Source organism: Haliotis rubra, unplaced genomic scaffold (assembly GCF_003918875.1).
Source record: "Haliotis rubra isolate DU_JTF1 unplaced genomic scaffold, ASM391887v1 Scf223, whole genome shotgun sequence".
Taxonomy (NCBI): Eukaryota; Metazoa; Mollusca; class Gastropoda; order Lepetellida; family Haliotidae; genus Haliotis; species Haliotis rubra.
Window position 1 is genome coordinate 231667 of NW_025766259.1, and position 14264 is coordinate 245930.

The following is a 14264-nucleotide window of genomic DNA, read 5'->3' on the forward strand; positions in this document are numbered from 1 at the left end:
GCAGACGGCATCACACAACACAGACAACAGTAGCAGACGGCATCACACAACACAGACAAATAGCAGAAGCATCACACAACAGCAGTAGCAGACGGCATCACACAACACAGACAACAGTAGCAGACGGCATCAAACAACACAACAGACAACAGTAGACAACAGTAGCAGACGGCATCACACAACACAGACAACAGTAGCAGACGGCATCACACAACACAGACAACAGTAGCAGACGGCATCACACAGACAACAGACAACAGTAGCAGACGGCATCACACAACACAGACAACAGTAGCAGACGGCATCACACAACACGGACACACAACACAGACAACAGTAGCAGACGGCATCACACAACACAGACAACAGTAGCAGACGGCATCACACAACACAGACAACAGTAGCAGACGGCATCACACAACACAGACAACAGTAGCAGACGGCATCACACAACACAGACAACAGTAGCAGACGGCATCACACAACACAGACAACAGTAGCAGACGGCATCACACAACACAGACAACAGTAGCAGACGGCATCACACAACACAGACAACAGTAGCAGACGGCACACAACACAGACACAGAGCACAACAGTAGTGAACGGCATCACACAACAGACAACAGTAGCAGACGGCATCACACAACACAGACAACAGTAGCAGACGGCATCACACAGCACACGGACAACAGTAGCAGCAGACGGCATCACACAACACAGACAACAGTAGCAGACGGCATCACAACAGTAGCAGACACAGACAACAGACAGCAGTACGGCATCACACAACACAGACAACAGTAGCAGACGGCATCACACAACACAGACAACAGTAGCAGACGGCATCACACACAGACAACAGTAGCAGATGGCATCACACAACACAGACAACAGTAGCAGACGGCATCACACAACACAGACAACAGTAGCAGACGGCATCAGACAACAACAGTAGCAGACGGCATCACACAACACAGACAACAGTAGCAGACGGCATCACACAACACAGACAACAGTAGCAGACGGCATCACACAACACAGACAACAGTAGCAGACGGCATCACACAACACAGACAACAGTAGCAGACGGCATCACACAACACAGACAACAGTAGCAGACGGCATCACACAACACAACAGTAGCAGACGGCATCACACAACACAGACAACAGTAGCAGACGGCATCACACAACACAGACAACAGTAGCAGACGGCATCACACAACACAGACAACAGTAGCAGACGGCATCACACAACACAGACAACAGTAGCAGACGGCATCACACAACACAGCAGACAACACGGTAGCAGACGGCATCACACAGACGGCATCACACAACACAGACAACAGTAGCAGACGGGCATCACATCAACAACAGACAACAGTAGCAGACGGCATCACAACACACAACACAGACAACAGTAGCAGACGGCATCACACAACACAGACAACAGTAGCAGACGGCATCACACAACACAGACAACAGTAGCAGACGGCATCACACAACACAGACAACAGTAGCAGACGGCATCACACAACACAGACAACAGTAGCAAGCGGCATCACACAGCACAGACATTAGTAGCAGACAAAATTAGAAACACATAAGACAGTAGACGACGGCATTATTCAACAGTAGCAGACGACACAAACAACAGTAGCATAATGGACTCATACAGCAGCAAACAGCAACAGGTGACATCATACATAACGGACAATAGTGACAGACGACATTAAGACATTGGAGGACGTTCATACACTTGAGCATAATCATAGTCATTGGTATGGAGCTACTACACAAAGTTCGTAACATGCCTCCACTCCTAACACAAATTAATAATAGATCAGTATTTGATTACTTTTACCGCCGCTACAACACACTGACCGCATTAACTAAACTATGACGTCAGTACAGTCTCAGACTTTCAGGAACTAATCGAGAAAGTCATATAGGCTCAGTTTTATCCATTCATATCAATATCAATCAATCAACTATATTCGGTCGGAGCCCTTTATATTAAACGTGTTGAGACTTTCTATATCTGTGTCAATACTGTCAGCCTTCGGGAAATGGTATTAAATATATAAAAATTATCTTTTGGAACGATACATATTAAATGATGCATGGGTCTCGCCAACTTATTCACATCGGAATCCTCTTCCAGGATTGTGGAGATGCAGACTTGGACCAGTGCTTGTGATGAAATTCATGATGATCGGGTGGTCTCCTTGATTTACATGGGTCAAACGACAGCGCGGTTCGTTGCTCTACTTGAAACAATGCTTTCAAGTTAGCAGCCTTATTTTGTTCGGAACACAATTTATACTCTCTCTTTCTCATCAGGTCTTTCACCAAACCATCTAAAGGATCAGCCACTGAACTCCCCCACTACTTAACCATCTGCACATTCACTCAATGCATGTCATTTAACCATCCATTCCAGAAAGCCCTCATCCAGACAGAGAAGAACACACACACACACACACACACGCACGCACGCACGCACGCACGCACGCACGCACGCACGCGCACACACACACACACATTTCAACAAAGCTGGAAACCTTACCAAAGTGAATCGTGGATTGGAACCTGTGATCTAAATTTTCTGGCACCTCAAAGGAAGGCATCTCTGAACAGCAAATTGACACGCATTAGACGACTGCTTCACTCGTTGTTAAAAGAGAAAACATGATAGAAAGTTTAACCAGATGTTCTTTAAACATTCTGTTAGAATCAGAAAACACATCTTCTCGAAATAAGAAATACGGCTGTTTTATAGTCATTTGGACATAAAACACAAAACAAACTAAATTTAAAACGAAAACAACTCAACATTCAACTTAAAGACTTATTAATTTTCGCGAACTAACCATAGAGGAGCAAAACAACATGATTGGTTTCCTTTTAAAACAACAATTTCCGTTACATGTGCGTTTTCGTCCCCATGCAATCTGTATGGCGTGTTCCACTCTGTGACGATAAATAACTGGTACTCCAGCGAGCATCTCTAAATCTTTCAAGTCAATTTCATTTTATCATCCTCAATGTGTCAACGAAAATAACACAAATGTCATTTAGGCTAAAGACCCCTTAAATCTGACATTGAATACCTGTACACGGGGCAGTCATCAACGAAATGCCACGATGAGATTGTTTGTCTCCCCATGCCTTCCGACAATACTCGTAGTTCAAGGTTTCAACCTTATTGCATAGTTCCAGGTCTCTATTGTAACTGGAAGTTTTTGTCCATTTTGACGTCAACAAATTACGTTTTTCATCCTAGAAATTGCTCCAGATATACTCCTGGCATTAGCTTGTTAGAGGTTAGGTTGACATTGAATATTCTGAAACAGTACTCAGGCATTAGCTTGTTAGAGGTTAGGTTGACATTGAATATTCTGAAACAGTAAGATTTAACGATTTAATGATTTAATTTCATCCGGTTGGTTTCCTTCGCGACACTTTATAGCAGATAGAAGCATATTTTCGCAGTTTGGAACGGGACAGTAAATATATTATGCCAACAACATCTCTGCAGGAAACACCAAGGAAGGGCTTTGTATATCAATGCGATGACATGTAGCTAAATTATGCATAGAACGTCATTCTGATGAGTTGTTCAATTAGAATGTGTTTGTGCTTAGTAAATAGTTTTTGTTGCGGTAAAAACTGTTTTATATATTTTAGGAATCTACCTGATTTTAGACATCGGTGTAAATATATTTGTAGGAACATACCTAATTTTAGACATTGGCGTCAAGGCCGCCATCTCGAAAATGCCATTTTTGCTCATTACTCAGTCAAGTTTGTGCGTATCAGTGTAATCATGGTGCAATTTAATCGTAACACGTACGGTATATTGGTTGAGTACATATCTCTATATATTCTATTTACTCAATTCGTGAGTGGCAACATCATTACAAGTTACGCTATAAATGAGAACGAGTGTACAGATATTGAGTCCATAGGATGGTGTCAGTTTTTCAGTAATCAGTTAGGACGTTCGTCCTCCATCAGAATGTCACAAATGTCAGTCATCAGCGCATCTACCCACCATGGACATCAATGCACGCAATAATTCAACGATGGACAGATATGACGCCTGGTCACAGGAAATGGGATTCGACGCCATTCTTCTCGGAGGGCCTGTGCTAACTTATAAATCCTTTGAACAAGATACCGTACCAAACAAGAATGCACTCAGCCATGATGGTTCAACAATTGCGACAGCGGTAGACACAGGCACTCGGTTGTATCCCTTTGACGCTTTCACAGTTTCTTTTCTTCCAGCATTACTATGTTGGAGTCTATTGATCGTCCTGTGTCAGCTTTACGTTTCCTCTAAACTCTGATAGTGTACCGAGCAAGTCTTGTGGGCACTGTGACAGCCGATGTGACATGGGTCCTCAGATGGCGGATACATGTATAGGGTTTTTTCTGAGTGACTGAGGCACGAGGTCTGTCTAACGGCTTAAGTGTGAATCAACAGTATTCTTTCTTGGTCAAACATACCTAGGTGGACATGGTGCTCACATTCAACCAAATGTTTGAGTTACAATCGAGCGTGTTCCCTCTGGGAGGGTTTCAAAGACCTCCGCGTCTTACGCAATGTAGTTACAACGCTCAAGACATTAGTAAGGCATTGACGATGTTTTATGGTAGATATGTTGAAGACAACTTATACTGGAACCTTCACTCTGGACTCTGGCTATTAACATATATATTTCCATTATTGTGGAAAGGACTTTGTTGCACTCATATTCATACGCGCGGTTGCAAAACATGACACTCCACTTTAAAGAAAGTGTTGGGTTTTATTCAAGTCTGGTTTAGTGACCCAGCTTCAAAAAGCGAATGAGTGAGTGAGTTCGGTTCAGTTCTTCTTATAACGTTATTTCAATTTTGTCACCGAGTGTCTGCTCGATGTGAAACGAGAGAGAGACCAATGTGGTGCCGGTTCACCACGTTTTAGCAGGTATTTACCACTTTTCAAAACTATTGAACTCAACGTATTGACGACTGGAACACCTTTGTCTTCCCAGACCGCCTCCGTGGTGTAGTGGTTAGAGCGTCCGCCCGGAGAACGGAAGGTCGCATTCGATCCCCAACCGCGTCATACCAAAAGACGTTAAAATATGGTACTTGTTGGTCTCTGTCTGGCGCTCGGCATTAATGGGTACAACAAGGACTGGTCGGCTCGGAGTCAGTATAATGTGTCTGAGTGGGGTATTCATGCTTAACTGCGGCATGGTATCTCAGTATCTCAGCTTCAGTCTGGGCTAGTACAAGCAGCCACACATACCCATACACACGCATGCACGTCGTCATATGAGCGAAATATTTTCAAGCACGACGTTAAACCCAATTTCACCTCACCTCACCTCACCTTGTCTTCCTTGGTCAGGTTCTCGATGACCTTTTTAAACATTCATTTACATTGCGAATGCAACAATACCTCGAACGTCTGACCTCGTGAATCCGGAAACGTCTCTTTCAGGAATACCCCAGTCTGGAAATCCAACGCAAATGTACATTATACTTTACACACATCAGTTTAACTAAAACATATTTATCTGCTCTCACTGAGAACGAGTTCCCATTTTATCTTCAAAAACTTCCAGAGTAGACAGTTGTGATGTCTAATCAACCACTAGTGACTTATCGTGATCAAATAAGTCTGACGAAAATGTTATCAATTTGCTGTGTCCTATTCTGAAAACACCATGCATCACGACTATATTCCTATAGGTAGCCCCACTGCTGTTCACAAACGGTTCCCTTGATTCAATACGCAAGCCTCTGACTACATTCTCCTCTGTAGATATAGGTAGACGTGATCCCAGTATAACCGCAAATGTCTACAGCAATCACATTAGCCGACACAACACAGTGTCTCGTACGGCCATTTCTCCCCTTGAGCCAGCGGGAACATTGTACAATGCAGTTTTGTTGAATTATCCTGTCTTTTTACACTAAATGAAGAAAAACGACCGAAGGTGTATTTAACACAGACCCATGAGATCCCTAAGGTAGGGGCCATCTGTAAAGGCAGCCATCCATTTTGCTTGTGGCGACGTCGGTAACATCGTGCACAGCTACTTCGACTTAATCTGAAACAGAGGCAGCATAAAAAAGGACGCGAAGGTCACGTTGTTCTCGGCGTCCTTCAAATATTTGTGAGACAAATCGATATGTTTACAGTCGTCCTTTTATCGTTTAACACCTAAGGGAATCTATATGTGGCCACATGAATACGTGCAAACACCTAGTTGTGGGTTCGGGCGGTGGGGTAGCCTAGTGGTTAAAGCGTTGGCTCGTCACGCCGAAGGCCCGGGTTCGATTCCCCGCATGGACACGATGTGTTAAGCCCATTTCTGGTGTCCCTCGCCGTGATATTGCTGGAATATTGCTAAAAGCGGCGCAAAACTAAACTCAGTCAGTCAGCCTAGTTGCGGGTACAGCAACGTGCAGTAAACTTGGACAAAGCACTGTGACTATGTGTCCCAGTCCACCCAGCTGTGAATGGGTACCTCGTAAGGATGGGAAAGCCACAATAACTCGGTGCGTCTAGTGGCTGCAAGAAGTGTATGATCCCTAGGGAGTTGAGATTGATAATACGATGTGCCGTTGAGATTGACATCCAGTTATCGAGGGGGAAAATACCAGTGCCTTGAGCATGTACTAGTTACGTGGATATGTGCGCTATATTTTAATATCCTTTAGTGATGTGGAAATAGAAAAAATAACATTAATCATAATCCTTGGAAATAGCTTGAAGTATACACAAGCTTGAACATGTGAATCAGCATCAGGCACTAGAATTGTGAAACGGAAAGTTGCTGATTGTTGATTGTTTCTTTAGAGCACCGGAAAGTTTAGTTCCACGTAAAACTAGAGATCTTCTGAAACATATTCAGCAATATATTATGCCACGAACTTTTATCAAAACAACTGCTTGGACTGTGTTAACCATCTTTTCTATAAGTCTGAAGACATTTGTAAAGAAAAATATAAATATATTTATAAATGCGACAATAGTCAGTAGTGGGGTTATGATTTAGAAGATTTTGAAACATAGATACGGTGGTGGAAGACTTTGATATCTTTTGACACTTACCTTCTTCTTTTAAGAGTCTATTTAAATTTATTTATTCTAATGGTGAGAAACAAAAGCGTGCTGAGGCGAGAAATGATCCTAAATTGTTTTCGAAATTACTGAAAATTGTTTTAAAAGGATCAAATGTGTCTCCTCTCATTAGTGCAAAGGAATGGGTCACTGAGTGTTCAGACCAACTGGAGGTTTTACACCCCTGTGGATGTTGCAGAGTGTTCAGACTTGTGACCAACTGGAGGTTTTACACCCCTGTGGATGTTGCAGAGTGTTCAGACTTGTGACCAACTGGAGGTTTTACACCCCTGTGGATGTTGCAGAGAGTTCAGACTTCTGACCAACTAGAGGTTTTACACCCCTGTGGATGTTGCAGAGTGTTCAGACTTGTGACCAACTAGAGGTTTTACTCCCCTGTGGATGTTGCAGAGTGTTCAGACTTGTGACCAACTAGAGGTTTTACACCCCTGTGGATGTTGCAGAGTGTTCAGACTTGTGACCAACTAGAGGTTTTACACCCCTGTGGATGTTGCAGAGTGTTCAGACTTGTGACCAACTAGAGGTTTTACACCCCTGTGGATGTTGCAGAGTGTTCAGGGGTTTTAGCTGATGACGTAACTCCCAGGAAGTAAACTCTAACATTGATAAACTTAGAAATAATACAGCACCAGGGCTTGATGGTATTGTTATAGAATTTAGAAAGTCACCAAAATCTATTACTCTTACTAGGGCTTCAAAGTATTACCGGTATATCGATATATCGGTATATCGCAAAACACGTTTTAAACGATACGTATTGCAATATTTTTTAGGAGAACCGGTGTATTGGGCAAAGAACATATGAAGTGTCTGTGATTATCTTTATGGTTTAAATTATAATCTACACATACTTTCATTAACAACAAATATTTTCCTTCGTTATTCAATGACAACTGACATACTGTAATACTATAAATTGTATAACAAAGAAAATGGAATCCACGACTATGCAACCTAATGTTGAGATTGCCGTTATCAGAACCATAACATATATGTTTAGAGACTTACAATGTAGAAAATACGATCGACATGTACAATTACTGTTACCTACTGTCAAACACTTAAGTTCCCAATATATCGCGATACGTACCACAATACGGGTACCTGAATCACAATATATTGTAATACAATTTATTTGCCAATACACAGCTCTAACTCTTACAATATGTAACAATTGTGAAGATCCTGGTTTGAATTGGTCTTCAACAACCCATGCTTGTCGTAAGAGACGACTAACGGGATCGGGTGGTAAGGCTCACTGACCTGGTTGACACATGGTCATCGGTTCCCAATTGCAAAAACGATGTGACATAAATGTGACATATGTGGAACGGGCTTAACTATGTGTGTTCTGAAATTGATTTCATCACGTTCGATAACCTAAAAAGACCAAGTGTCTGAGCTGCGCAGTGATGTCGGGAAATGTGTTTGTGATTCTTCGTGGTTTCTGGAGAGGAGTAATGGACCAATTGACTTTCTGATCTCCTTCTGACAAACACTATCGTTGGTAGTTGACAGAGATGGCGAGAAACGTCGATCACAAAAGGATTGGTAAACATTATGTTGTCATGAACAAAGTTTCTTTAAGACGCCTTTTGTTATGTTTGATGTTACTTTTGTTATCGTATATTTCAATGAGGAAATTACCGGACATGCCCCTGAGTGTTTGATAAACGTTAGAATGTGTATGCGAAAGATATGCTACGTTTTGTGTTGTCATCGTATCATCTAACATGTCAAAGATATGTCCAAATTCATCCGATTACAAACGTACCGTATTTCCTCCTTAAGACACCTATTATAGTACGCTGACTGACTGACTGAGTTTTGGTTTTACGCCGCTTTTAGCAATATTCCAGCAACATCACGGCGGGGGACACCAGAAATGGGCTTCACACATTGTACCCATGTGGGGATTCGAACCCGGGTCCTCGGCGTGACGAGCCAACGCTTTAACCACTAGGCTACCCCACCGCCCCCTATTATAGTACGCGGTTGGTTGACTTGACGTTTACTAGCTGCTGGTGTGTATAGGAAACAACGCTTATTGGTAGGTAAACGGTTATTGGCAGCCAGCTTTTATGGATCGATATGTAGAATATCGATGTATCCATGCACACTGAGTTTACGTGAAAAGGCTGAATTTACGAAGCTTCAGCACAAAAATGCAAACATAATTTCTAACAAATTAGAGTCAAGCTTTCTTCAATGTCGTGGAAGAATAATCAATCCGTTTCTCAGATCAACGATATTTATGTAACAACTTCTATGCAATCTTGAGTTTCTTATTACATTATTTCGTTGTAGACACCCGTGAAGGTCCGGGTTAGAATGAACCTTCAGTAACCCATGCTTGTCGTAAGAGGCGATTAATCGACTAACGGGATCGGGTGGTCAGGCTCGCTGGCTTGGTTGACACATGTCATCGGTTCCCAATTGCGCAGATCGATGCTCATGCTGTTGATCACTGGATTGTCTGGTCCAGACTCGATTATTTACAGACCGCCGCCATATAGCTGGAATATTGCTGAGTGCGGCGTAAAACTCAACTCACTCACTCACTCGTTGTAGACACCAGTATAAAATTGTTGAACAACATGGTGCTAAAAAGCTAGCACCAGATAGAGATAGACTGCTCAAGGCTCCTGATGTCATTACGACATGTGTCTGAGTGATGGACTAACCCGGAACCCAGTCCACTGTCAGCTGAATATAAACATATCTGTCCACAGTGTCGCCGGGAGCCATTCAGCTGGACAGGCTTTTCTCCGTGATCACGCCCTGCGGATACACAGATTCAATTTGGAAATAATCTGATGGTATATGCCGAGTCTAGCCTGAGAAAACCTAGTTGTCTTAATGGGTAATCTTTGAGCTTTGAAGGTTAAAGGTTGATATACTGCATTACTTATCTATGCCCCTGCATGAGTGGTGATGTCTTTATTGAGTACGCTCAGCTAGAAAAACACCTTTCCGATTTTCATTAGCGTTTACAGTGGAACCCTTAAAATAATGAATGAGAATGTTTTTATGCCACATTTAACAGTATTCAAGCAAAATCACGGTGGGAGACAGCAGAAATGGGCTTCATGCATTGTACCCAATTCGGGAATCGAACCCGGGCCTTTGGCATGATAAACGAACACTTTAACCACAAGGCTACCCACCGCCCCTGACAGAAGTTACACATGTCCTGACACATGACTGTTTGCTTTGTCAGCAATAATTTCCCTGTATGGACTACACAACAAGTGATTGAGATTATGAGTACTAGACACGCTGTCAACCGAAGCCGCCGAATACACGCGCATGCACGTCGTCATTTGAGCGAAATATTCTCAAGTACGACGTTAAACCCAATTTCACCTCACCTCACGACATCACCATAGAATCCCGCCTTACAAGAATAGCTAGGATGCTAGGCATCCATTCTACCCAGGAATACCCTGATGGTAATGGACAACGGTATTCCAACGCTGTCTGAACAGTTCTGTCAATTAATGAATTCATGAAGATACAATATCGAAAGGCTCCCCTCAGATTATATTTTCATCTCCACATCCGTCTTTTATGGATCAATTCAGTCAGGGGATATGTGCGTCTGACGACAAACGAGAGGAGAGTTGCGTGATGTGTTCAAGATGGGAAACAATTAAAGATTCCTTGATCTCCACATATCTACTGGAGATCAAATAAAGAAAATTACTTAGATATGGGTACTTCAAACAGCCATGAGCTCTTGCGTGTGGTTTATGGTTGGTCAAAGGGAGACAACCGCGTCACTTCCCGAGAAATGTCCCCTAATGCACGGATAGGAAATTAAAGAGAAATAGTTTCCGTTATCGGTCAGGGATGAACCTGTCCTTGCATTGCCGATAGAAGAAACAGGCAGAGCTGGCTTTTCAATTTGTTTGGTTGCATTATCCGGGATTTAATCAATCCGACTGTGGCACGTTTTATCACTTTAATGGTGGCGAGTTCCGCCAAAGCAGAATGGTGGCAGAGGGTCGGCTATTTCAGGCAGACGACCAGCGGTAGCCATTGGTGCCCGTTTCCTTCGCTGTTGGCCGTCTCGGCAAGAATCTCATTCCAAAGAATCTCAAACAGATATATTTTCAAGACATTGCTTGGATAATGATTGGCGTTGATTACTTAGGTGTGACTGACGTTGGTCAAAATGGATGAAGCGGTCATAAATCTGTGTTCTTCAATCTGGTATTTATGGCTGGTCTCCGCGACGCCATCAAACTCAGGGCCCGGTCTCCCTTCAAACAGTGATTACTAAAGCTGAAAACCCTCTGCTCTCTGAAGTATTCTCATGGCCACAGCAATCAATGGAAACAAGATTGTATGCCGCTTTCTGGAGATTGGGGATATTTTTGCATGGTCCTTGTGAAAATATGCTGCCTTGGGCAATAAATCACTCTCTCACTCCACTGTTATGTATGCAAAGGGCCTTCACCTGTCGCAGGCGCCTCTATCACTGAACTGTGAGGGGAATTGAATAGAAAAAAAGGTTCTTCATAGACAAGTCACAAAATTGTATTGTAAAAAGAGGATGTATAAGATTCTGTAGCTCACCTGACATTGTTTCAGAGTTTAAAAAGTTAAATATTATATTGTATTTTCTATAAAACAAGCTTTAATCAAGCTGATTCATCATTACGTTGATTTAGATATTAATTCAAAGTACACCGGGGTGGGGAGTTTAGGGTAAAATAGTTCCATGTGATAGAGTGAGCTTATTTGTCTGTCGATTTCAGCAATATTCCAGCAATATCACGGTGGCGGACACCAGAAATGGGCTTCACAAATTGTACCCACGTGGGGAATCCAACCCGGATCTTCGGCGTGACGAACAAACGCTTGAACCACTAGGCTACCCCACCGCCCTGAAATGGTTCCAAGTACAAAGCTAGTCGAAGGAGCTATCTAATATGAGGATCGTTCTTCTGTCGTCCGATGTTCGTGCTGTCACCCACTGGTTTTCTGAGTGAAGTGGGCTTCCCTCAGTTTTAGCAATATTCCCGCAATATTATAACAGGACACTAGAAATGGGTTCCGCACATTTACCGAATCGAACCCAGCTTTCGATGTGACAAATACACAGCTCTGTTGGACACCCACAACTGCCATGGCTTACTTACAGGTCGTGATATTGATGAATGCGGCGTTACACAACATTAACGAATTCATGGACCGGCTAACTAGTTTCTAACGGCACCTTTGTTTGTTTGGTGTTTAACGCCGCACTCAGCATTTTACAGCTATATGGCGGCGGTCTGTAAATAATCGAGTCTGGACCAGACAATCCAGTGACTGACATCATCACCGACCTTCGCAATTGGTATACGATGACATGTGTCAAACAAGTCAGCGAGCCTGGCTACCGATACCGTAGTCGCCTCTTACGACAAGCATGGGTCACTGAAGACCAATTCTAACCAGAACACCAAGAAGTGTTTGCACATACTACATACTTCAGATGATATTAAACTTTGATGGCCGCATACATGGTGAGCAGAATGCGAGGCGACAATGTCGGCTTTTCACACATTTACATTTACGCAATGTTTGCAAGGTTGTCCTCCTTTTACCAGAACATCAAGTGAGTGAGTTTAGTTTTACGCCGCACTCAGCAATATTCCATCTATATGGCCTTGGTCTGTAAATAACCCGTTAGTGGCCTCTGACAACAAGCATGGATTACTGAAGATCAATTCTAACCCGGATCTTCACGGGTCCAGAACATGATGTGCAGTAAACGACACTTCGTCCTACTGTATTCTCGGAATGTATATAATTTTCATAGAAACAAGTAACTTTTAATTTCAAAAGGAGCCCAGTGAGGTAGGACATTCAGAACCTGAGGAACATCTTGACCTGCTTCATTTAGAGCTTTTGCGATACAGTAAGGGCTGGGAGGATGGGAAAATAATATGGTTCAGGGACTGTGAGACAGACTTACTTCATCCATGCAAATGATTACAGTGACACTTAGCCTATCTCACAGTCCCTGAACCACAATATTTTCCCTACTGCCTAGCCCTGCCTGCATTGCTAAAGCCCTAAATGAAGTCTAGATTCCCATCTCATTGGGTCTCCTTTTCAATTTAAATCGTAATATCATAATCATATATATTCAGAAACTAAGTGTTAGTCCAGGTGACAGTGTGCATCATAGGTACTTTCTGTGTGATTACCATATCGTTGTGAGATTATAGGTGGACCACAGGCAACAGCACTTGTAACACTGTTAAGATTGGCTCTAAATCGGTCATTTAATGTCACAGTTAGCAAGGGCAAAAGTTGCCAAAACATGGTGGCAACCCTCTCTCCACATACACAAACACACACCAACCTCACCACGACAAGATTACCTCCAACATTTCATAGACAAAACATTCCTCACTGTTGATTGACTCATAGGAACTTATCAACCTGACAAAATATATTTCAGAACAGCAAAATTAAGTGAAAAATAGTTACATAAGACACGTATTAACCAAACAAAGTACATTTTGAAACCATTATTTTGAATCAGTGTTGAATAACAGATTCATGTAAATTGCAACCTTGAGTTCTATTCAATACGTTTTTCATTGCCCGTGGGCCATTTTTGGAATGATCTAAGATCGAACAGGCTTCAAAAGCTTAGTGTTTAAAATGTCCTTGTGATTCATCATAGCACAGAGAAGATAAACCTTCCCTGTTCAAAAATTTTAGGTAGTTTAACTGGAGATTCCCTGATTCCACATTGTGTTACTAATCTACAGTTAAGACTACCTCAAATTATAAGATAGTAGAATGATCTCTGAAACAGTATGTTTAAACTTGCATGAGCAACTAACAAATTGCAATGTTATCTATCTGCTGAAGAGACAGTACACATGCATGCAGCCCCTTTTGGGTTCTTTTAGATTTTTTGTTGCCTAAATCTGCACCCACCAACTCTCCAAGCCATGTAACATCCTCCTTTTAAGAATGTGGACCAATATGGTGATTGATATATATGAAAAACAAACTACATTTTCCAAAACATTTAAAATGACCTGTAGTCGATACTTTGCTCGCATCTTACAAGGTCCGTGGGAACCTGCTCTAACCCA